The 27008-nt window shown below is 36.6% G+C and overlaps 1 protein-coding gene across 3 annotated transcripts in view; it reads left to right on the forward strand.

Moving 5' to 3' along the window:
- LOC118193914 (neuropeptide S receptor-like) overlaps positions 1 to 27008 on the forward strand; it is a 1011430-nt gene that overhangs the window by 351094 nt on the left and 633328 nt on the right. For all 3 annotated transcript variants that reach the window (XM_085811422.1, XM_085811424.1, XM_085811423.1), the window contains exon 3: positions 26281 to 26368. The gene's annotated coding sequence lies outside the window, so the exon portion shown is untranslated. The remainder of the gene's footprint in view (positions 1 to 26280; positions 26369 to 27008) is intronic.

Raw genomic sequence — 27008 nt, forward strand, 5'->3', positions numbered from 1 at the left:
TTGTGTTAAGACCTGTTCTCGGAAAGTCCACATTTATCTATTTAGACGATATCATTATTACTAGTGATAATCTAGACCAACATGTACAGGATTTAAGACAGGTGTTTTCTTTATTAAATGAGGCCAGTCTAAAAGTTAATGTCGAAAAATGAAAATTTGCAGCCCCTGAATTAAAATATTTAGGTTACAAAATATCGCAAAAAGGGATCGAGACAGATGAATCAAAAATAATCGCTGTACAAAAGTATCCGACTCCAAACACGGCAAAGAAGCTCTCTTCTTTTCTAGGACTTTGTTCATATTATAGGTCCTTTATAAAAGATTTTGCGGCTATCGCTGAGCCATTGTTAAAATTAAAAAGGAAAAAGGCAAGATTCTCGTGGACGGCCGAAGCCAATAGTGCTTTCGAAAAATTAAAACAAGCATTAACGCAAGCCCCTGTGTTGAAATTTCCTGAAAAGGATGAAAATTTAGAAATTTCAGCGGATGCTTCGGATTATGCGGTAGGAGCGGTACTTTCGCAAAATCAGCAGCCAGTAGCATTTTTTAGCCGAACTTTAAATCAAACACAAAGAAACTATTCCGCGACCGAGAGAGAGGCACTTGCAGTTCTGTTAGCAGTGCAAAAGTTCCGAGTCTATTTTGGAAAGGCGCCGATAACAGTATATTCTGATCATGCGGCGGTAACTAGATTGTACTCTGGAAAAAATTTATCCCCAAGGTTAATAAGATGGGCACTCAAGCTGCAAGAATATAATCTGGTAATCAAGCATACCCCCGGAAAGGAAAATATCGTAGCAGATGCCCTGTCACGAATTAAATTAGACGAACAGGGTAATACCGTAAAAGTTGCAATGCTGACAGCGTGTACAATAAATTCCCGAGAAACTGTAATAACCGAACTGGGTAAGGATCCTGAGTTTGGAAGTATTTATGAGTATTTGAAGGATCCTGAAAATTTTAGCCACCAAGATATTGTGGCGATAAGAAATAGGGCGGCCCATTACGAACTAATAGATGGTCTATTATTTTATACAAAAACTACGAATTCCAACAACGAATTTCGACCTGTTATCCCAGCTAGTCTTAGATTAAATATCCTGCAAGAGCTCCATGACAGCCCTTTAGCTTCTCATGCTGGTATTCGAAAAACTACTCAACGCGTACGCGAGGCAGTCTACTTTCCTGAACTGCAAAAGTTAACAAGGGCGTATGTCCAGTCCTGCCCAACATGTCAAGCCGTTAATTATATTAATTTCCGCCCGGCCGGGTTTCTAAATAGTATTAAATCCGAATTTCCAAATGAAATGATCGGCATCGATTTATTGGGCCCTTTCCCAAAAAGTCAGTTAAACAAAAGTCGCTATCTCCTTGTTATAGTTGATCATTTTAGTAAATGGACCGAAATTGTTCCCTTAAAACGAGCCTCCGCGAAATTAGTTACCGATTCTATTTTAAATAAATATATTTTAAAATACGGGGCGCCCCTAAAAGTTATATCGGATAATGGTCCTCAATTTGTAAGTAATATATTTGAAGACATGTGCCAAAAACTGGGCATACGTCATTTAAAAATGGTCCCGTATCGGCCGCAATCAAATATAGCGGAACGGGTCAACAGAAATATAGTGAAAATTATCCGTAGTTATGTTAAAAATTTTCATAAAAGCTGGGATAACTATGTCAATGAATTTGCTTTCGCCCTTAGGACCGCAAAACATGATACAACGGGCAAAACTCCTGCTGAGTTATTTCTAGGCAGAAAGGTTATAACACCGTTAGATAAACTATTTTATGTGCAACAAAGAGCCCCAGAATTTAAAATGGGTGATATAGAAAAACTAATAAAAGAAGCAAAAAAGAATACGGAAGTAGCACAAAGAAAACAAAAATTGTATTATGACTTGAAACGACGGGGAGTAACTTATAAAGTAGGGGATGAAGTACTAAAAATTAAGCATTCACTTTCTTCAGCACCAGAAGATAAAACTGCCAAATTTTTTCCACGCTTTGAAGGACCATATGTTATAGAAAAAATAACTCACGCTGTTGTAGTGTTAAAGGCAAGAAATGGTGAAACCTGTTCCGCAAACATTGACCAGATAAAACCATTCTATGACCGTAATAAAATGCAAATCTTTTCAGATCTTTTGCAGGATCCGGTACGGCAGACACCGCAGGTACAAGTTCCAGAGGTGGGAAAACGACAAGTACAAGGGCAAGCCAATGAGAGACAGAAGCAAGTGAAAAGAAAATTGCCCCGCGGAAAAATTGAAGGTACAAAGAAAAAGAAGCCGTTCCACCGTCCAAAAAACAGAGTTCACGAACACCCCCAGAATGAACAAGGGAGAAGGACGACGTATGTGGAAAAGACCGGGAGAAAGGACGGCAACTATAACCCGGCTGTGAAACGGAAGATTGACTCATCCGACAGAACTCTCCGCAGCAAAAGTCGCCGAACTGCGGAAGGGCCATCAGCGGCGGAGGAAAAAGTACAAGAAAAATTTGAACGGCCAACAACGAGGTCCAAGCAGGATCACGACAGAAGTTTCCCGGTTCCACCAAGACCAGCTGCCTTCAAACGGCCAAGACCACAAGCAGAGGACAGAAGGAAGATGTTCAAGGGTGGCCGTAGTGGTGAAAAACGGAAGCTTCCAGAGGAAAGCACTGAAGGGCGAGCCCGTACAAGAAGGAGGATCAACCAAGCTACGGTCTGCAGCACCTTTAAAGACTGGGCCCAGAAAAGGATGTCTGAATATTACAAAGATAAGTAAAATTTTATGTTACTTTACAAACTTAAGTTAATCTTTCATTCTTACTGCAAGTGGCAGATTTCAAGAAGTTTTACCTCATGCGAGGTCTACCTTTATCGCCAAAAGGGCGAGAAATGAGTTGTGACCGATTTTCTTATTATGTTTTTCAATTACTCGCGCGTAAAACTAAAGTTGATGTATAATAGCGTTGTATAAAGACTTAAATATTGTAAAAAGTTATTGTATAAATTTTATTTAAAACATTCTAACAAGAAAGAAGTTTTAGTCTGAAAGACTTTTTGAAATGTAGTATTATTTCAATGTAGAAAGAATTGGCACTTGCTTTGAAAAGAATAGAAGTTAACAATGTACTACTAATGTATGTTTTCAAATGTGTAAAATTAACGGCATCTTGATATGTTCTTGTATACATGTGAACTGTTATTTTGAATGTTTAGAAATAACGTGATATGGTAAAAGTGAAAGTAATGTTAAAAAATTTTGTTATTCGTGTGACTGTAAAGATTAAATCATGGTGAATATGTGTTAAAGGTTGAATGATGTAGTTAGGCTCTCTGACGCTACACTTCAGAGTTAGCCACTTTCAGAATAGTACCTCAGGGTCTAGAGTTGAAATTAGGGTGTGTTAAGAGGTCTCGTATGTTGAATTTTAACACGTTAATGTTTTGATTGTAGGAGGAAGTGTTGAACACATAGACAGAAACACATTCGTGTTTGGTGTTTTTACAACACATGTCAGAGAGCACGGGGAGAGATAATTAAAATAGTCATGAATGAAATAAGAATGTTAAGAAAAGTATATTCTATATGTTATTTGCAATGTCATTCTGTAACATTTCATTAAACTAGTTTTCCTTCCAGATCTCTGGAAGGAACCAGAATTGAATAAAGCTCCTGTTTTGATGCAGTACAGATGAAAAAGAAAAAAGATTGTTGTATATTCCGGGAGCTGCTATTGTAACAAATTTCTTTCTTTTAAAATTTTCTAGTTTCTAGCTAAGTTATGATTGTAAAAGTTTGGCCTCGCGTTAGTTTAGAGCTAAAAGTTTTCAACAAGGTCGTTTTAGACCTCAGTTTCAAACTAATTAACTCTGGCGGGAAGTATGTAAGGATCTTAAGTTTTACTAACGTTTATTTTATTTTAAATCTTTACTATCACTTCTTATTTTCTACTTCCGTCCAGAATTATAAGCGTGAAGGAGTTTATGCAAAATTGTCTGGCGAACGCCAAGTATTTAAGTGTGGCCTTTTTTGCCAAGCAGAAGAGAGGAAGCCGTGAGTTCGAAGCAGGCCGCTTACCTTAGAAGTTACGCAGTTGCTACTTTGCCTTCCAGGCCAGAGGTTTTAATCCTCTTGATAAATTAAACGTATTGTAGTGTTCACAGTCTCTGTGCTACATACGCTTTCTGTTATTATAAGGCCAATCTTATTCTAAAGTTAAATTAGAGTTTAGTTTTATTTTGATATCTTTTAAGTTAGACCCCGAGTGGAGGGTCATTGTATTCCGAAGTACGGAAGTCATTGTATATAAAGAAAAAAATAAAGGGTTTTGTATACCCTTCGTCTGTATCCTGCCTACTTACTACAATTAGTGAACATAGCTTTAGTAAGCTCTCTGTTCTAGTCAGGTCATTGTATGTTTCCGAAGAAGGTTAGAAGAAACATTGAACCTGATAAAGTTACCCCAGATAACCAAAATATCGAAAGTATTAAATATTTGAAATATCCAAGTAATGTAAAAGAACTACAAAGAGTGTTAGGCATTGTAAATGTTTATCATAGATTCATACCTAATTATGCTAAATTAAGATCTCCTCTAAATAAATTATTGAAAAAAGATGTACCATGGCATTGGGATGATCAATGTCAAACTGCTTTGGACGAACTGAAAAATATTATTATTTCAAAACAAGTCTTACAATTGTATGATCCAAATAAACCTTGTCATGTTTTTGTTGATGCATTACACATTGGTGTGGGAGCTCTTTTGAAGCAGCCAGATAAAAGTACTGTATTACACCCAGTTTCCTACCATTCTAGAGCTTTAAAAGATTACGAAAAAATTATGCAATTACAGAACTTGAATGTTTAGCTATTGTTGATACATGAGATAAATTTTATTACTATCTTCGCGGTCAAAAATTTACAATCCATACCGATCATGCAGCCCTTGTTTGGCTTTAAAATGTTAAGAATTTAAGAGGCAGATTATTCCGTTGGTCACTCTGACTCAGTATGTTTGATTACGAAGTTAAATATCAAAAAGGCTCTACAAACGGGGAAGCTGATATGCTTTTTAGACAACTTGTTTCTCACCAGCTCCAACATTCTGTGTATTTACTTAATCGTGATGAAATTATACAACAGCAAAAAAGTGACAATGTGATAAAAAATATGTAGAACTAAATGATTTGATGGTAAATAAGAAGAAAAAAGGTTATAAAATTGTGCTACCAAAATCTTTAATATTAAAATTATTAACTGAAATTCATGAAAAATTCGGACACTCAGGTATTCATGCATTGTTAAATTTAATCACCCCACAATATTATTGGCCCTATATTAGTAAAGATATTGGAAATTTCGTGAAACATTGCCATGTTTGTCAAATTAATAAAAAGAAAAAAACCAAAAAATTTGGACTTATGCAAGAAGTACCCCCATCTGATAAACCTTTCGAATGTCTTTCTATTGATACAGTCGGCGGTTTTAATTACTATTATATTTCTACAAAACAATACTTACAATTTGTGATTGATCATGCCACAAGATATGTCTGGGCTTTTCCATCTAAAAGCGCAACCACAGAAACTTATGCTAATATTTTGAAACAAATTTTCCAAATTCAAGTCCCCGAAAAAATCCTCAGTGACCGCAATGCCGAATTCACCTGCAATAAGTTCAAAAAATTTCTTAGAAATTATAATGTAAAACAACTTCTAACTACTGCCCATCACCCCCAGACAAATGGTAAAGTAGAGCGTGTGAACTAAACCCTAGTAACCCGTTTAAAATGCAAAGTAAATTCTACATCACCGAAAATTCCATGGACAAAAATTTTGGATCAAGTTATCAGTGAATATAATAATTCTCCTCATTCGGTAACTAAATTCCCCCCCTGCATATCTTTTACTCGGAAAACTTCCTTTCGATTCTCCCCTAGATCAAAATACCCTCCGGTTGACATAGCAAGAAAATTAGCTAACGAGAGAACTAATGAATATCATAAAAGGAATAAAAGTCGTTATGACAGAAAATTTGCAGATGTAGAATTTCAACCTGGTGATCTAGTTTTATTTGATGAATTTGAATTTCCGAATGCATATAAATTGACAGCTCCCTATTCTGAACCATACCAAATTATCAAAAAATTATCTGAGGTTAATTATGAAATTGCTAAAAAGAATTACCACACAAAGAAACTTACTGATACTGTCCATGTTTCCAGACTACGACACTACCAAGACCCAGAAATATTAAATTACATCACCAATAGGTAGACCCACCTTCCTTTTCATAAACGCTCAACTGGGGTTGCTACTAAAGGTAATTAGAGCACCTCTAATTATTTAATGTCTAATTTTCTGTGTTGTAAATCTTTGGTGTGTTGTTTTGTATCTTTGTATTTATTTTGTATTTATGTGTTAATTTTTTGGCAACTACATTAATGGTAATTATGAAATACTATTGAAGTTGAAAGTTGTGTTGAACAACAATGCAGTATATGACATAATTGTCATTGTCGATAGTAAAAGGTAAAATACGAGTATAATTATTGTGTAAAATGATTATTATAAAAATAAGTGTTTTATATGAATAAGTAGTCAAAATGAAATACTGTAAACAAACTAAAAATCAAAAGGAAATGTTAAGAAATTAGTCAAGTATTGCAATTGTTAATGATATGAAGAAAATAATAGAGGAATACCTCACCTCAAATAAAAATTTTTAATATTAAAGCCACGGCGAACTGGAAATGAAAGATTTGTAAAATACGAACTGCTCTAATGTTTTGCAGCAATCTCTAAAGACCTGGATCCAGAACTGAAACTATTCTCGAGAAATATTTTCCCAATACTGCATGCATAATGTTATTTTTCTTTATTTTCTATAAACGTCAATATATTAAGGTATATTATTTACAATTTTATATATTGATATTATTATTGACTGTGTTATAGTGAGAGTGCCTATTTAAGATTAATATTATTGTAACTGGAATTCTAAATGCGAGTTCTTCAAACAAATTAAGCAACTATTTAAAATAATTTTCTAGCTGTTGTCGCGTTTTTTTTTTTTTTTTTTTTTTTTTTTATTTCCTCTATCTGGAATGTCTTGTTGTCGAGGCGCCCGGCTTCAAGCCTTTTCAGATGGGGGAATATTTTGTAATAATAAAATTCCATAGTCAAAATTACACTTAAAATTCTAACTGTATGTTCCTTTCATTTTTAATGGCGACGGTCTCTAATTTGAAAGTACGTGGAATTAAATCCACAGCCCTGTAGTCAAGTTGTTTTTCCCGCCTTTTCTACACTTATAGTTATAGAATGTTCTGGAGATATTTAAAGCGAACTGGAATGGCTGACGCATGGACCTTATAAGAAATAGACTAACCCAAACGGGTTTTCTCTCTCGTTTGAGGCGTTGCCGGCTGTCAACTTGATCACATCCGGAGGAGTAGGGACGACTTGCAGAAATTTAACATTATTTGTCTATTGAAGCGTGTATAATTATCAAGAAAAAGCTGGTTGTAGTGCCTCATTACACAAATTAGAATTTCCACATATTTTTATTTTTGAAATTGAGATTAATTTTTAAAAATTTAGCATAGTTATCAAGCATAATTAACGTTCCAAATAATTATAAAGCTATTGCATGCATTCAGGGCTGGATATTTTTTTTTTAGCTTTTCCTATGCTGTAAGGAAATTTGTAACTACTTCTTTGAGAAAATAATATTTTAAATCTGAACTAATAGAAAATTTCAAATAATGAATTTTCTCTTGCAATTTTTATGCTTTTTATTGGTGTAAATAAGTAAAAAATACTAAAATATTTAAAAACTAATTTTAGAAAGTTTTGTTTAAAATTCTAAATTGTGTTGCTTTTTTAAAATTATAGATGAGTATAATAGCACAATTTCTATAAAGGAAGTTTATTTCAATTATATTTCATAATACATCATAGTGATAAACACTTTTGACTCCTTAAAAATTTTTATACATTTAATTCTAATATTAAAATTGTATTTAACCGTAATAATTAATTTTGCTTGTATTTTATAGTGATTAATTTTTTAAATTAATTTTTAGTACTGCATAAGATTTTTTTTTATGTTTTATGTTTAATTTATTAGCCGAAAGCGGCGGTAGCCTAGAAAGGCTGTTAGTTTCGAAGCGGCATTTTGCGCTGTTTTACTATAAGTGTCCGTGTTTCCTTGCAAATTGTTGTTACCAAATATTATCGCCCTGTATTATATGTAAAGAAATTAAATAATGAAGAATCTTCATGAGTGCATGTATGTTTCTTGCACTGTGACAAAAACGACAGTATCTAGAGCCACCAAATTTTGAATAATGTAATCCTCCACCGAAACATGGGCCTCTGGACAACCGAATTTCGAATTTATTTTAATCTATTTCATATTTTGTAAAACTTTAACGAAATTTTTATTAACAAACTCAACGAGTTCAGAGCGAGCACTGTATCGAAAATAACAGCTTTATCTCCAGTGCGGAAATCCTAAAGATATGCTGTTTTCAAATGTATGTAGTTTTACGGGCGAAGAACATGAGGGTAGAGTAGACTTTAAGGTATCCCTTGTATTTTGGCGAAGTTGTTGTTTGATTTATCGCCAAGTTGTTGTTTCATTTATCGTAGCCTGAGTAGTTGAATGTTATGGAAACCCTATTGTAACGTAATCGGGTGCATGATTCTGGGAAGTTTTGAATCATGGGATGATTTGTAAGCGTTTTTGTGGTGTGGTGTGTACGATTTGGAGCGAAAGGGGAAAAGAGCTTTAATTGACTGGTGTGTAAATGAAGGTTTACTTAGTAGCCATTATAAGTGTCCTGTATGTAGGAAGGATATACGTCTAGTCGAACGTAAAAACCGTTTAGATGGATTTGAATGGGTTTGTAGGAAAAAAGGTTCAGATGGTCACTATGTGAAGCGTTCGATCAGAAAAAGTACCTGGTTTGAAAAAAAAGTCATTTGAGTATGATTGATATTTTGATTTTTACGTGGCTCTGGGTGTACGAAGCGAACTCGAAAATCATGGTAAGTGAATATTTGCTTTTGGTAGTGCTTAAATGTATAACATGTTTTCCCTTTTTTATGTTATTTTATTGTTTGGTTTAAATGTATTTTATTGAGATTATGTATTTTTGTTTGCCTCTATTGTAGAATTTGGTGCTGCTTTGACTTTTTAAGTGAAAATATATCGATGTGTACATCGATAAAGTAAAGGAAGTGCACAGTGCACGTTTGTGCAATTCTGAGATTTTTTTTAAGTGAAAATAGGTCGACGTGTACATGGATAAAGTTAAAAGAGTGCGCAATGCCATTTTTGTGCAATTCGGGGATTTTTTTTAAGTGAAAATAGGTCGACGTGCACGTGGATAAAGTCAAAGGAGTGCGCAATGCCCTTTTTGTGCAATTAGGGGATTTTTTTTTAAGTGAAAATAAGTCGATGTGCACATGGATACCGACTTTGTGCAATTGTTTGTCTCGTTATTTTGGCTTTGTGTAGCTGCGATTTTTGGCGCAAAAATTGCCGCTTCTCAAGCCAAAATAACGAGTCAAAGAATTGCACAAAATCGGTATCCATGTACCGCCAAGTTTTGCCAAGGGTTACCCTAAACTATACTTTTAACGAACATGATATTCAATAAATATAGGTAACACAGAAAACTTTAAAAAAAAGTTCCTTTTGGGCGTAATATAAAATCTGAGTGCTTCTAGATTTTATTTTACCTACTTTTTTCCCCTTCATAACGTTCAAAAAATTTTATGCTCCGAATTTTATGAATTATTAAAATAACTAATCCACTTTAATGTTAATAATTTAATGATCATATAAACAAATAAATATGATCGTTTTGTAATGTTAGTATAGTTTGGAAAATCACTGCCTGAAAATGTTCATTAAATTAAAAAAAAAAAATTTTAGCAGATTTTGTTTAATTTTACCTTATTTATTTGAAAGCATCACGTACTATCAATCTTATTTAATTTTACGCAAAATTAAGTTCATAGATTTTGTGCTTAGAGTTTTTACCGTTTTACCAAATTAAAGATGTTTGTACAAGAATTACGCATGAAAAAAATGCACGAAATGAAGTAAAAAGTACTTTAATGAGATATATTAAATCCTATTTGGAAAAAAAAAACTGTGGCTTTCATAATCTCATCACTATACAACGTATCACATTTAATAATTAAAAAGAGTTATGTGATACAAACGCCATAGGTTTCAGTGTCAAAGTAAACCAGATCGTCTCTACTCTTTTCTTGCCGACATGTCGGTGACGTGCGCCCCGCCCACTGGGTTAGTCTATCTCTTATAAGGTCCATGGGCTGACGATGATTACGTCATTTCTTGAAAGCTCCGCCTTTCCAGAGGCTATAAAACGACTCGCAAAGGAATATCGGGGTATTTCAAGCCTTGCTGATTTATCTACTATTTTAGCTTTCCTTGTATCTCGCTCTGAAAAGGTTAGATTCTCGTTGAACCTTGCGTTCTGAGATCTGTAAAAAGGCCTTGTGTGGGATACAAGCGTACAAATTTGTGCTTTCTTTTCGATCTGAAATTGTCGGTCTCTGCGACGATTTCACACTTTGATGAGTACAGCCACGTGCTAGGCTTAGTGGATGCTCGGTTCGACTCAACGCCAGAGGATTGATTTATCACGTCGTTGCTCTGAAACGTCTGCTTGCGTATTGGTGTTGGTTTAGCACTGATTTATTTTATTTGACTTTTTGCTGGATTTTTAGCTTACTTAATTACTCCCTAGCTTTGGCAGTTACGCGTTAGTCAGGAGCTTAGTGAGTTTTCCGCTTGCCCATCTGTCTGCCGGGACGCCGTCGAGCGGGCTCGGTTACAGGGCGCAGGTTTCTTTTGAGCGTTTTTGGACGCTTCGATTTCCTTTTTCGTTTGGATCATGGACAGAGTAAGGCTAGTTTTTCAGCAGCTTCTAGCTGAATTGGATGAGGTACGTAGCGTTGCTGGTGCACTTGCAAGTGATAAGGAGCGTGATTATAAATTTTATCAACAAATGCTAGCATGTATTGAAAATTACATTGCAGGATCAGATAGTGACACACGTGGCGTTACTAGACATAACACTGTTGCACATAAAGATGACAGGAATGCTACACACAGTGACAACGATCGTTCTCGTAGCCCTATAAAGTTGAATGAAAACTCTGCGGTTAATTCGCATTAAATTAATGTCATGAAAAATTAATGTCATGAAATAACATTAGATCAAGATGTAAGCTCCGATGAGGAAATTTACAGGAAAAGGCGAGGCGATCAAACTGTACGTAGTCGTACTGTTAAGGCGACGGTGATGAAATCAAAACAAGAGCACAAAGCACTTGTTATAAGTAACTTACCTCCCTTAACTAAACCCGATATTGCACCCGCTAAAAGCAACACAGAGAGTACGGGTAAAAATAAAAATCTCCTTCTAAGGTGAACAATAATGATGAGGATAAAATGAATAACGCTAAAAATTCTGATATTGAAGAGAATGTAGAAAATGCAAATACAGCTGATAACGAAATAATGGATACTTCCTCTATTGCTCATGAGCAGATTAACACTTCAAAAATAGACATTACCACCAAAAATGATGACCTTGAAGCGGAATTTGTTAAGAAAGGTAGACTTCCGCCCATTACCATCAGAGTTAGTAATAAAATTTTTCAAAATTTAAGGAACACATTCATTGAGAGAAACATATATGTCATGAGTAAAAATACCCCTACAGGTATTAAAATTTTTGCAAAGGATGCTAATGACTACAAAGTCATTGTTAGACTACTTCGTGCTGCCAAAATTGAACACCACTCATTTATACTCCCTCAGGATAGAGACTTAAAGGTTATAATCCGGAATTTACTAATTGATACTGAAATCAATGACATACAAGACGCACTCGAAGCTCAAAACTTTACTGTTAAATCTATTAAGCAGATGACCCGTAGGCGTAACGGTGACGTTATAAAGTTACCATTATTCTTAATTACACTTCCCAAAAAAGACGAATCGAAAGAAATTTATAATATCACTAATTTATGTGGACTTGGTACCAAAATTGAGGATTACCTCAATTTTGGTACCAAGGTCGGGCTGGGCCCCTGCAATGTTACCGTTGCCAGGGGTTCCACCACACCCAGGCCGGTTGCTACTTTACCCCCAAGTGTGTGAGATGCGCGGAAAAATATTATTCTTATGAATGTCCAAATAAAAGTAAGGAGAAACCCCCGAAGTGCGCGAACTGTCAATTAGAACACACTTCGAACTTCAGGGGGTGTGTAAAGTTCCCTCAGAAGAAACAAGACAAGGTTAAGACCTTCCCAAGCCGTGTAGTCGAAAATAAAACATTTGCGCAGGCTTTATCCGCTGGCCTCTACACGGACACTATCAAAGAAGCAAAAAAGGTTTTCGAGGATTTAGCGGAATTAGTAAGTGTCATTAAAAGCTCCGGCTTCTTACTTTCAAAACAATTACAACACGCCAAAAATTTAATTGATGAAACTCCCAAATCCGGTGAACATAATGGCCAATAACACCATTACTAAGGCTCCCATCAGATTAGTGTATTGGAATGCGCACAGCATTCAAAATAAATTAGTGGAGTTTGAAAATTTTCTATTTGATCATGAAGTTGACATCGCTCTGATTACGGAGACCTACGCTACTCCGTGTAGTAGCATAAGGATCAACAATTTTCGTACATATCGTTGCGACAGGCTGAGTCACAGAGGGGGATGTTGCGGTGTACGTTCGAAACTCCCTTCAGTCTTGCTTAATTGCCGAGGATAGAAACAACTCTCACGAGTTAGTTACAGTTTCGATTTTATTACCATTTCTGGGTACCATCTATTTTAGTGCCTTCTACAATCCTCCTCAAGAGAAATTCAACGAAGATATTCTTAAGAATATTTGTCCTGAACAGAACCAGTTTATCTTAGCAGGCGATCTCAATGCTAAGCACAGAGAATGTGGTTGTCGTTCTACAAATAAAAACGGGAAAAGCCTGTATGACTTTTTGAACAATTACCCAATTACACTAGAAGCGCCTGCAGAATTTACATATCGTCCTGATAATACTCATCAGGCAGATATCCTCGACTTGCTACTTACTAACACCTCAATTCCGATGTTCACTGAAGTTGTACATGAGCTGACTTCTGATCATTTGCCGGTCCTCGTTACACTTGGTACGACCAAAGAAAGAAGCTGCGAGAAAATTAATTTTACTGATTGGAACCTTTTCAAAGACAGCTTGCAGGTGAACCCTCCGAATATTGGAAGTCTAAGAACCAGAAATGATATAGATGCAGCCATTGATAATTTGACAGACAGCATAAACATTGCAGTCAATATCGCCTCTCGTCAGGTTAATAAGGAGGAATTTGCCGGTAGATTGCCGAAGAGCACTAGGGACTTAATTAAAGATAGAAACCGACTAAGGAAAAGATGGAATTTGACTTGGAGTCCTCTGGTTAAGAGATAGTTAAATCAATTAAACAGGCTCATTAAAAAGAAAATTGCTGAGCATAGAAATGAGGTTTGGGAAGAAAGGATCCTGAATTTAAACCCATAGGACGGTTCGCTATGGAAGTTTATTAAAAACCTTAAAGGTACTGCTACTTGCAACAGGCCCATTTATACTGACAACAATATTGCCACTACTAACAACGCAAAAGCACACGTACTGGCGGAGCACCTTGAACAGCAATTTATGCCAAACCGCATCCCACGTAATATTGATTTTACCTACGAAGTTTGCGATTATTTACGCGACTGACTAAACGCGCCGACAGTCAGAAATCTCCCAAAATTTTCATCGCCCTCTGAGGTCCAGGATATTATTAAGAAATTAAAGAGACGAAAGGCACCTGGCTATGGTATGATTAGTAACACGGCTATTAGAAATCTGCCTGTCAATTGCATCACGATATTTACTAGCATCATAAATGCAAGTTTAAAGTTAAGTTACTTTCTCGTTAAATGGAAGCATGCGAAGGTCATACTTCTTCCAAAGCCCGGCAAAGATAAAACAAAACCTGATGGATACAGGCCTATCAGTTGCTTCCAGGCTTTGGAAAGATTTACGAAAGAGTTATATTTAACAGATTAAAGCCTTATCTGAACGTCCTTCCCCCGGAGCAGTTCGGGTTTCGAAGCAAGTTATCCACCACAAAGCAGTTAGTAAGACTTACAGAGTTTTGCGGAGACGCACTTTATAAGAAACAGAATGTGGCAATCCTCATGCTAGACATGGCGAAAGCTTTCGACCGCGTCTGGCATGAAGGACTTATCTTCAAATTAATCCATTATAATATATAGAGAGAGCTAATTCAGCTAATTGCGTCTTTCATCCAAGATAGAACTTTTACGGTGGCTATTGGAAAAGATCACTCCAGCGTCAGGCCAATAAATGCAGGGGTCCCTCAAGGATCCATTTTAGGTCCCATTTTGTATCTTTTGTATGTAGCAGATTTTCCTAGGTCGCAGCTAGATAATAATTTCTTCCTGGGATGTTACGCGGACGACACGGCCTTGGCCGTTAAGTCCGCAAATGCAAATTTTGCTATTCGTAAGCTGCAGAACATCATGCCCAGTATTGAGAACTGGTGCGCAAATTGGAGAATATCCGTAAACGCCCAAAAGTCTAACTTGCTCATAGTGCGACGAAAACACACCAGGACGCCTGTGCAGGAGAATATTACATTATTTAATGAAGTTGTCCCAAAAGTTCGAAATGCCACCTATCTTGGTATAGTCTTTAATGAACAGCTTACCTGGAAGGACTACATCACACATGTTCGCAAAAAGGCGTTCCATGTTATTAATAGCTTAAACCCTCCTTTTAGGGAAGTTTTCAAGTCTTGACCTTAGAAGAAAGCGTTTAATTTACCTCACTACTATTAGGCCAGTCATCACATATGCATCGCCTGCTTGGTCGACGATACGTAAAAATGATATTAAAAGGCTGCAACTAATACAGATAGAGTGCTTCGTACTATTACTAACGTGCATATGTATGTCAGTAACTTAACTCTTCACCATGACTTGCGTCTGGATACACTTGAGGAGCACATACGCAAACTTAATAGGCACTTTTATGATAAGGCACTTAAGTGTGATCACATGAATATTTTTCTGACTTTCAACTATGTCATATTAATGGAGGATAAAGACCTACGTCTATTCGCAGCCCACGTCTGTAACTCGAACTTCCACACTTGATAATTTTGTATATATATGAAAATAGTTTGTTTGTATTATATGACAACATCTCCACCTCTGTCCATAATGCTTAGCTCTCCTGACCGAATGATGCCGGTCCCCCCCCTTTTTTTTTCTTTGGCCACCTCCTATTTACTGTATGTACGTGACGATAGACTTATCGTGACGTCACCATTGGGGCTAGTTTGATAGAGCCGGATACGCAGTTCACAGGACTGCATTGCCGGCAGTAACCTGCCAGTCAGTCAGTCAGTTATCGGGGTCTTTTCTTTAATGTAACGATGCAGTAAACTTCATACAAAAAGTTAGTAGTAGTTCTTTTTAATTTACTCCAGAGATCTGATTTTTGTAACTGCTAATTCTCCTGAATAATAATAAATGGATCCTGTTTTTTAAACTTATCGTCTGATACTTTGAGCTTCGACTACGTGTATCATTCTTCACCAATCTATTTATTCCGGACAAAAGCTGGTACATCATATATATATATATATAGATAGATAGATACCCATTCCGTTACCAGGCTCGTTGAGCTTATTTTTTATTCTTTTATATCGGTACATGTGTTTTGCTTTAAAAGTGATTGAATTATGTCGTTCTTATGTTCCGGTTATGCTTTTTATGTCTTTAGTTAATATGCATGCAATAGTTGTAAAATAATAAAAAAAATAAATGTTGTTTAAGGGATATTAAGCCTGTCGAAGCCGCTATTTGTTTACATTTGAAACTCTTAGTAGAAAAGTGAATTAAGTAACGTCCTTACCCCGGAGGAGTCAGTTTCTTCATCTTTAGTGACGTTTTGTCGAGTGGGGGCAAAATTAAACTTTCAGTTTTGTACACCGGAAATCGGCCTTCTTGCACGCTGGCGGAATTGCTTGTTTTTGTGCAGATACTCTAATTTTAATAGCAAAAATTGTGTTTTAACTGTATTTAGAATTTTATTTGTTTTTTTTTTTTTTATTGTACTTTACAATTTTTAATGAAGTTGTTTTGAGTTTTTATGTATTTTTGCCTTGCCGCGAAGTGAGACCTGAATTAATTGAATGAGAATCATATCTCTAATGAATATCGAGGAAATAAGTGTAAATGAAATGCAGCAAAAAATTATGTATAATTTAATAGGCTGTAAAAGGAAGTCTTGTCTGACAATGTCAGATTTTTTAATTAGGGCTTAGGAAAAGGCACATTTGACTCTGCTAATGTTTATGGACATCATAAGCATATCCAAATGGCGCTTAAAACATTGCGAAATTTTTAATACGCTAATTAATATTTTAAATAACTTGCAATGGCAAACATTTCATGGTTCTATAGCATTTAATGCATTCGATAGCTCCCATCGCACAAGCGACAGGTATTACAGTACTTCAATCTACATCGAAAACGCTATCTATCTCATGTGTATTTAATTTGAGAAATAGGTGCTTTCTATCCACTTACAGAGAGCAGCCATTTGAGCAACTAGCATAAGAATTAAAACCTATACCTTCTTAGCAAAAAAAGGCGAAAAAATTTTTATAAATTGAAACTTGCGTTTAAAAATGCAATACCATTCTCATGTAACAGAAAAGATAAATCAGGAAACATCATCTAGCTTACAGAATTTATTTTTTGCAATGCAAAATTTTTCCTTACGATTCTAAAGCGAGGGCGATTGGGGTAAAGGACATTTACTAATGATTTTGTCCAAGATACACTCTAAATGAAGTATTTGTCGATTTCAAAAATTAAATTTCTCTCACAAACTGAATACGTGATCTGCATACTATACTACGTTTTAATTTAGTAACTGCATTAATTTGCATATTTATTTTTATCCAAATGTTAAGATAGTTAATTTAATTTGAAAAAAAAAATAAGAAAGGTGTTTTAAGGTAACATGAAAATTTTCAAACTAATAGTTGAGAAGTTTAGAACGAAATCGTTTATTCATTTAAAAACTTTATAGTACTTGTAAAGTAAGCCTACCTAATTCCTGAAACTGCTTTTAAGGTGCTTTGTCCTCGGGTCTAGAATTTAATATTTTAAGAGTACAAACAAATGGTAAATAGTTTATTGGAACTACCTCTTACAGATACAACTACAATAGCACAATAAATAGCTTCATGTGTTAACAACGCGGGTCCACATCATGGAATTTTATGGACGGCTCACTAAAATATACCGCATACTGGTGCACAAGCTCTCTCACTCCGATGTCTTTGGCTAAATTCTATTTAATTTGCATTCTGATGAACACTAAAGGAAGAAATGAAAGTTGGAGGAATTATTTAATATAAAAATACCGTGATATCTGAAATAAGTGTTACAGCCATTCTTCGATACAATATTGTTGCGTGCGTACGGATTCGTTACTAAATGAATGCACAAGTCCGATGAAAAATGAACAAAAATTTATTATTATCACAACAAAAATGCTTAAATTTTCTCAAATTATCACGCAGTATTACAATATCTCACAGTAGTTTTCTTTTAACTACTCAAATGTCCAATAGAACGTAATTCAAAACAGCTAAAGAACGCTAATCCGCGAATTCGCTACAATCAACAACAGTAGTTTTCTAAACAACAACAAACTAAGCAACTACTACGAACTGAGATGTTTTCCTCCTTTTATAACATTTTAAAATCACGCGCTAGAATTTTCCAGTACTTTCTCGAAATGAAAAAAAGTTATTTATTTATTTAATGCACGCGCTCTTGTATTTTCAATTTTCCGGCTTAGCTTTCTTTTAATATTCGTCACGCGCTGCACTGCGCGAGAAATAAAACCATTTAATTTATAATTGAACTAACATTTGCTTTTTAAATACCAAATTCGTAACACTGCCCCCTTCCCAAGGACTGCACGTCCCGGGCAGTACAATCCCTGGATAGGAAGCTAAACTTACAACTGTGGCATAAATGCAACTGAGGCATAAATGCAACTGAGGCATAAACATTACATTACAATATCAAACAACATGAACAATAAATGCAATAACTAACTTGAACAAATCAAATGCTATCAAATACTAAATATAAAACAAATACTAAATACAAATCAAATACTAAATACAAATCAAATCAAATACACATTTAAAAACAAAAAGGACCATGGTCTTATACTATTTACTATTTACATTATGTACTATGGCCATAGTAATGAGCTAACCTGTCGTAATGAACGACTTTAGGTTTAGAGTTCGAAGACTTACGAATCCGAACCACGACGTCATTCAGCCTGTTTAGGACTGTGTACGGCCCATCCCAAGGTGACTGTAATTTCGTACAAAGTCCTTTCCGTCGAGTCGGATTCCAGAACCACACCTTGTCTCCTTCGTGGAATTGATGTTCAGTAGCTCTTGTGTCGTATCGGGTCTTCATCTTCTCCGTCGCCAAGTTGACTCGCTCTCGTGCAAAATTGTGCATCACTTCAAACCGGGCCTGGAGATCTTGAATATATTCCTCAGACGATGAAGGAGCATCCGGAGGGCGGCCAAACAATAGATCACAAGGCAGACGAAGGTCACGACCGAAGAGCATCTGTGATGGAGAATAGCCGGTAGTCTCGTGGACAGCACTGCGGTAAGCCAGTAAAAAGAGTGGTAATTTCTTGTCCCAGTCCTGTTGGTTTCTGGAAACCACTAATGAGAGGTTATTAAGGATGGTTCGATTGAACCTCTCTACCATGCCGTCCGACTGGGGATGTAATGGCGTCGTTTGAGTTTTGTCAATGCCAAGTAGTTTGCATAGTTCTTTGATTACTGCCGAGGCAAAATTCCTTCCCTGATCGGAATGTAACTGAAGAGGCACTCCGAACCTGGAAATCCAGTGCTGTATCATTACCTCAGCTACTGTGACTGCCTCTTGATCAGGAATAGGATAAGCTTCAGGCCACTTGGTGAAGTAATCAATGACAACGAGTATGTATTTGTTGCCATCAGCAGTTCGTGGCAGAGGTCCCAGGATGTCAAAGGCGATACGTTCAAAAGGCGCACCTACGTTGTAACGTTGCAGTCTGCCTCGGCTGCGTTTCCTCGGTCCTTTCCGACCTGCACAGGCATCGCAAGATCGGCACCACTTTTGCACGTCATTCTTTGCATTATTCCAGTAAAAGCGCTCACGAACTCTCTGTAAGGTCTTCATAATTCCAAAGTGACCTCCTGTAGGGCTGTTATGTAGTCCTTTGAGGACATCAGGAATCCGGGATCTTGGAAGTATCAGTTGCCATCGGAACGTCTTCCCATCATCCGACTCGAATTTCCGGTATAAGACGCCGTTTCGAATGTGAAGTGAATCCCAGAGTGCCCAGTATTGTTTTGTTGTAGGACTACAGATAGAAATGTCCTGCCATGTAGGTTTTCTGTTTGATGACTCTATTAAATCAAGTATGGGTTTAATGTCGCGGTCTTCCAGCTGGTCTTTCCTGACTTCATCATCACTCCACGGGTCTCGATCAGCCGATGTTGATGTTGTAATTTGTCTTGCGACCGGAGTCAGCAGCTCGTATTTCGCTTCCACCCTGGAACAATATCCGCAGCTTCCTTGGCAAGGTCTTCTAGACAGGGCGTCGGCGTTTCCGTGTGATGATCCCTTACGATGACGGATAGTGATGTCATATTCTTGGAGTCTCTGTATCCACCTGGCTATTTGACCCTCAGGATTTTTGAAATTTAAAAGCCAGGCAAATGAGGCATGGTCCGTGCGGAGGAGGAATTTTCTCCCGTATAGATAATGATGGAAATGTTCTACAGCTTTGACTATGGCGAGCAACTCTTTCCTTGTGACACAGTAATTCCTCTCCGGTTTAGACAGGCACTTGCTCCAGTAAGCTACTACACGTTCTTGGCCGTCTATTTCTTGGGACAAAACAGCACCGACACTTTCATTGCTCGCGTCGGTGTCGAGAATAAATGGTCTGTCGAGCTGAGGATACGTCAGGATTGGAGCAGATGTTAAAGCTTCCTTAAAGTTGTTAAATGCATCCTCGCATTCCTTTGTCCACAAGAATCTTTGCTTGCTCTCTGTCAGCTTGTGAAGTGGTCTTGCGATGGAAGAAAAGTTCTTCACGAATCTCCTATAGTAGGTGCAAAGCCCTAGGAAGCTTCTCAGCTGATGGACATTTTCGGGACGCGTCCAGGATTTAACCGCTGATACCTTTTCAGGATCCGTGCGCACACCTTCTGCAGAGATGACATGTCCCAGGTAAGTCACTTCCTTTCGAAACAATTTGCATTTAGCGGGAGTCAGCTTCAGATTGGCCTCTTTCAGTTTCTGAAGCACCTTTCTTAGATTTTCTAGATGCTCTTCAAAACTCTTTCCGATGATGAAGTTATCGTCCAGGTATATCAGACAGGCTTCGTAGGAAAGGCCTTTCAAAACAGTCTCCATAAGACGTTCGAATGTTGCCGGCGCATTACACAGTCCAAACGGCATCACTTTGAACTGCCAAAGTCCTTGTTCCGTAGTAAATGCCGTCTTTTCTCGGTCATCAGGATGGATTTCTACCTGCCAATACCCACTCTTTAAATCAAGTGTTGAGAACCACTTACTTCCAGAAAGAGTGTCTAGAATGTCATCAATTCTAGGAAGAGGGTAACTGTCTTTCTTCGTAACCTCATTCAACCGGCGATACTCAACGCAAAATCTTGTTGAGCCGTCTTTCTTTCTGACGAGAACGATGGGAGATGCCCATGGACTCGCTGAAGGCTCGATGACATCGCCTTCTTCCATATCTTTTAACAGTGTTCGCACCTCTTCCTGTTTAGCAAACGGTAGACGTCTTGGATGTTGCTTGATCGGGGGATGATCGCCAGTATCTATTCTATGTTGTGTCAAACTAGTTCGACCCACGTTAGAAGACGAGCGGGAGAAAACAACTTGAAGATCTTTAATGACGCGATCGGCAGCATTTTTCTCTTTATCGTTTAATTGTGCATTCTGCAATAACTCCGATGTAATGCTCTCTGAGGACACGGATTCTGGGATGTCTTCTTTCAACGCTGGTTACTGGAGTACATGTTGCAACCACTTCACCTTTCTTAATAACTCTCGACTTTTCAGTTACATTGGCGACTCTCACCGGGATAACCGTTCTGGATAGGTCGACGAGTGTTGAGGCTACTAGTACTCCTTTTGGGATATTACAGTTATTGGGATATTCTATGATGCCGTAGCGGAAATTTCTGTTTTCAGCTATGGATCCAGGAAATAAAATTTCTGTTCTTGCCGGTATTGTGATATTGTCTTGTGCTATGATTTTATGGACAGATTTAACTTCATCATTGACTCCAAATAACGCTATGTCCTCAGATGTAGAATGCAATTCGTTATTTTTAAAGTCCAAGGAAAAATTGTATTTCCTTAGAAAGTCCAATCCGAGTATGCAAGAATCAGTGATCTCTGCTACATATGCCGTGTGATGGTAAGCGGCACTTCCAAACGTGATGTTAACATTTACTTTTCCGTCGATGTCGATCTTCTCACCGGACACAGTCTGGAGGGTAACGCAGGGCGGCGTCCAGATAAGTTTGTTTCCTAGTTGTTGAGCCAAATCTTTTTGGATGATAGTGACGTTGGCTCCTGTATCTATAGTCATATTGCACGGAACTCCATTAATATGTCCTATTATGAAAAGTCCATTACTGCCGCCTCTCATTGCAGAAATCTGAAGCGCTTTAAACGGGGGCTTTTCATTATCTGGCAACCTCCGCCCCGCGAGATGGCCACTAATTAGTTTCCCTGCTGCTTGTTAGAAGCGGTCTTAACATCAGTACCCTGGGGTGTTTTGCAGTTTCTTCGTATGTGTCCTTCAGCACCGCAGTTCCAGCACTTAACGGTCGGTTTCTTCTCACCAATATTCCGTCTCAAGGCGTTCAGTTGTCTAGTTAAATCGTCAAGTCGAGCGGTGACTTGATCCCCTGGCTCCTGGACTTGAGCAGCTCTGACTGGGTGGCGGTCTCGACGAGTGGCTTGCTGGGCTGCCTCAAATTTCATGGCGTACACTAGAGCACTTTTTAAATCTTTTACATCCGCCATTCGTAGAGCTTTCTGTATTTCAGTATCTCGGATGCCGTCGATAAAGTATTGCAAGGACAGGATTTCCCTTGTTTCTGTCGGGCATTCCGAAAAGGCGAGATGGGACAGCCTTTCAACATCCGCGGCGAGCTCCTGAAGTGTTTCGGTAGGCTTCTGTTGACGAGATTTTAATTGGAGCCTGCTGTAGTCTTTTAAACACTTCTCCCCAAAGCGCAACTCCAAGGCGCCGGACAGAGCTTCGAAATCTAATCTTTTGTTTTCGGGAAGAGTCTGAAGGATATCCGCTGCGTCGGCTCTTAGAGAAGCGGCGAGATGACAGGCCTTAGCTTGGGAATCCCATCCATTCGCATCCGCCACGATAGAAAATTGTGTCTTATACACCTGCCAGGAGGTCTTCCCATCATATGTGGATAGCTTCAGAGGTGGACGAGCAGGCATTGGTAAGAATTTAAAATCATCACTCCTGCTCCCTGCCGACGCTACGAATTTCTTTAAAGTATCCATTTCTTTGGCAACTTCAGAAACTCTCTCATCAATTTGTTGTTCGATTTGGTGTTGGACGGCACAAACTCTTCCTTCAATTCGTTCCTCCACAGCAGAAACTCTCCCTTCTATATGTTCTTTTGCAGAAGAAACTCTTTCTTCTATTTCTTCTTTCACCGAAGAAACTCTTTCTTCAATTAGTCCAACTTTATTTTCAACTGTGTCAATTCTGCCTTCCATAGCTTCAAATTTATTTTCTATTATGCAGGTAATCTCTCTTTTCATTTCTTCTTGACCTGCTTCAATCTTTTCTTGACCAGCTTGAACGGCTTTCATTTCGTCCTTAACAGAGTTGACGGCCCCTTCCATCTTTCCTTGGCTAGATTTCATCTCTTCTTTCATTTCTTCTTTAAACGAGGCAAAGGCTGTTATCAATTGCCTTAACTGCTCTTCCATCGCTCTTGTTATTGGCATTCAAACCCCACTCCTGACACCAAAAATTGTTGCGTGCGTACGGATTCGTTACTAAATGAATGCACAAGTCCGATGAAAAATGAACAAAAATTTATTATTATCACAACAAAAATGCTTAAATTTTCTCAAATTATCACGCAGTATTACAATATCTCACAGTAGTTTTCTTTTAACTACTCAAATGTCCATTAGAACGTAATTCAAAACAGCTAAAGAACGCTAATCCGCGAATTCGCTACAATCAACAACAGTAGTTTTCTAAACAACAACAAACTAAGCAACTACTACGAACTGAGATGTTTTCCTCCTTTTATAACATTTTAAAATCACGCGCTAGAATTTTCCAGTACTTTCTCGAAATGAAAAAGAGTTATTTATTTATTTAATGCACGCGCTCTTGTATTTTCAATTTTCCGGCTTAGCTTTCTTTTAATATTCGTCACGCGCTGCACTGCGCGAGAAATAAAACCATTTAATTTATAATTGAACTAACATTTGCTTTTTAAATACCAAATTCGTAACAATATTATAGGCTATAGACAGTTTGCTATGATATACAGCACTGATATTTCGCATTGTTCGGTGATAGAAATGGAAAGTTTCAGATATAAGTTTATGACTTTTAATCTATAAGAAAGCATTATATAATTTTTAATGTTAATAAATTCTAACAAGAATTAATCGTTTTTGAATGAGCTAAATTTCAAATTCGATTCGAATTGACTGGATTTAACACAAATAACCTACTTTAGTAGAAGCCAAACCTACGAAATGTAAGAGCATTTCGGAATAACGCATTTGGAAAACATTGCACATTGATCTTTAATAGTTTGTTATGAACTTCCTACATTTTTACATACAGTTTTACGTTCATTATACGTTTAGCTAAATCCATCGTTTTAACTGCAGTGTAGTGATTATAATAATAACACTCAATTCTCAATAACTCAACAACTTAGTTAAGAAAACAATAATATAATGATTTTAGAGCTTTAGCTGTTATTCATATAAATTTTCACTGATTTGTTATTTCGTCAATTTATTCCTAAATCTATTTTGACACCGCAAATAATTATTGATGGAAACTGAATAATATAAAGTTACAATAACTCAAAAGAGCTTGTGAACTTTATATTTTTGCTCAACACAAGATTTTGGGCAACTGCAAAATATGAATTGTTATTTTAGGATTATGTAATGCATATATTTGCTTTGTAGGTTTATATTTTAGTTACTGAGTTATCTAATTAATTTGCCTTTCTACTATCGTCCACTCGCACCAGGATGCAAATTAGATAATGCATATAAATGCAGAGCTCTTGAATTTGGAAGAGTTTTTGTCAGCTATGGTTGAGCGATTACTGTGCTACATAACCGTTCCGCTGTATTGCATTACCGGCTTTAGCTTTGTCAGCCACTGTTGTTTCGCGAAGTACTGCGGACCGACCCGAAGCTTAATAGCCGCGTGTTACATTGTAATGTTATAATAATTTAATATAATAATTTAATTTTGACTGCTATTTGATTTAAGTTTTCCCACAAGCAGCAGTTTTTACCTTTATGTTATTTTATAGTTTATGTAAGGCTGTATAGACTTCAGGCTGATGTGTCAACAAGCAGGTTTATTTTAATCATTAAACTGAACTTTTGTGTACTCTCTTTAGAAGGTAGGGTGGGACGCTAACTCTTCTGTCTATCTTTAAAGTTCTAGAAACTGACAGTTAAAGTAGCGTAGAACAGTACATTTAGAACTTAATTTCACAACTGTTTCTGATTCATCAAGCTATATCTGGTTTATTGGCAGAAGAAATATGTATTCACTTCAGTAGTTGCGTTTAAATGTTCGCTTTAAAAAAATATTTTCAGAAGATTTTGAATGTATTTTAATAGTGATCACAAATGCGGGTAAGTAAAAAAACTTACAAGCGAAGTTAAAAAATACTATTGATTGTAGCAAAAACGTACATGCCCCAAAAGGAATCAGCGTAAACTGCGGAGATTCATTAAACCTGCTTCTTCAACTGCAGAAATTACAATGGTGAATGAGAAATGTGTGCTCGGGCGATGAAAATAGGCCAAAACTTCCAAGACATTTCAGGCAAAGAGCAAAGCCACTGACGCCCTCTTTTGAGAGAAAGTGGAAGAAACTATGAATTTTTTAATTTCAAAATTTAAGATACTCCATTCTAGAGTACATCTCTTGTAGAAGTTGCAGCATCCCTTTCCAGTATGATTCAACGCGCATTATTCCGAGTAGCTCAACAGCGTGAGGTATATGTAAATAAATAAACCCATAAATCCTCTACTGCCCAATATTGCTGGTCAAAAAAATTTTTTTTTCTGTATCTCTGCAGCCAATTTACTTAAAAATGTTCATTGGCGAATTAGATTTCTTAGAGACATTTATATTCACAAAATTCTTTAAACGTCCAGTTAATTATTTCAATCCTTACTCTTTAATTTCAGTTTTTAAAGAAATTTTCTTAGAGTTGTTTGTGGCTCTGTGGCTGATGACACTTGTGGCTCTGTTTTCTTTTCTTCAGCTGCAAATTTCTTGAATTTGTTGTTTACTGCTATCGCGTGAGCACATGTTTCTTTGCAGTTGGAGAAGAAACATGTATTTAACCTTTAAGTCCTGCAATTTATTTAACTTACGCAAATTCTAGTTGCTAAAGTATCCTTAAATATTAGTGGTTGCCAAATGAAGAACGGAAATTAATAGTGAAAAATAGCGAAATAATCTTAAATAACGAAAAATGTATGTTTCGATTACTATGCTGCTAGTTTTAATTTTTATTTATTATGCAGCATTTTGTAATAAAATAATTTCTTATGAGTACGAAATTCATATTTCATGTGTTGAGATAGGTCCTTCTTCATAATCTCTGGATATCTTCACATAAAATTTATACTTAAATACATGCATATAATAATAAAAATAAATAAATAAATAAATAAATAAAGTAAATATTTGCTTCATGATATGATTTGTTGGAATTTATGACTAAGTTCTTTATTAATACTGCAATTACTTTCTTTTCAGCTGAAGGTGTATACAGCTGCACTTCTTATCTACAATCCTTCTACCAAATTCAAGCATTCTCCAAAGGAGTCCGTAAATGATTATCAAGGTCAGAAATACTGCTCTTTGCGCATGTGTTCATTTAAAATTTATTATCTCTCTCGTCATTAGGGTTAATGGAATTAAACGGTCTGTTATCAGACTCAGAATTAGAACACCATTTATAAAGGACGTGCGAGTTTCCCCAGGAATTCGTTTTCTGAGATAATATCTGAAATAAATACATACCTAAATGTAGCTCTTCAAAAATAAGTATTTCTTTTACGGTTTCACAAATTATTTTTAACGATTGCTTTAATATACTTAATGGCCACAGATGCAAAGTTCTCTTATAATAAAATGGGTACAACTTCGCATTTCGGTGATGAAATTGGAACGAAGTGTAAAGCATTTCCCTTATCAGTACTCTAAAACTGTTACTTATATTTATTTTAAATAACGTAATATTCCGTTAATATAATGTATGTAATCTAGTTTTGTGATTTGTTTGTTTTCTTTGAGGAAATTCAGGAAATTTAAAAAATGTTTTATTAGGTTATTAAAAATCTCTTTATTTTGTTCATTAATTTAAAGTCAGAGTTATAAATTCTACATGAGTAGGCAAACTGCCTTACAACACTGGATTCGGTGATACTAATCAGAGGGCATATCTAACGGGGATAACGTAAAATTTTTAATGTCTTATGGTT

Source organism: Stegodyphus dumicola, chromosome 2 (genome assembly GCF_044657685.1).
Source record: "Stegodyphus dumicola isolate Sdum_Otavi_A_Nest chromosome 2, ASM4465768v1".
Lineage (NCBI taxonomy): Eukaryota > Metazoa > Arthropoda > Arachnida > Araneae > Eresidae > Stegodyphus > Stegodyphus dumicola.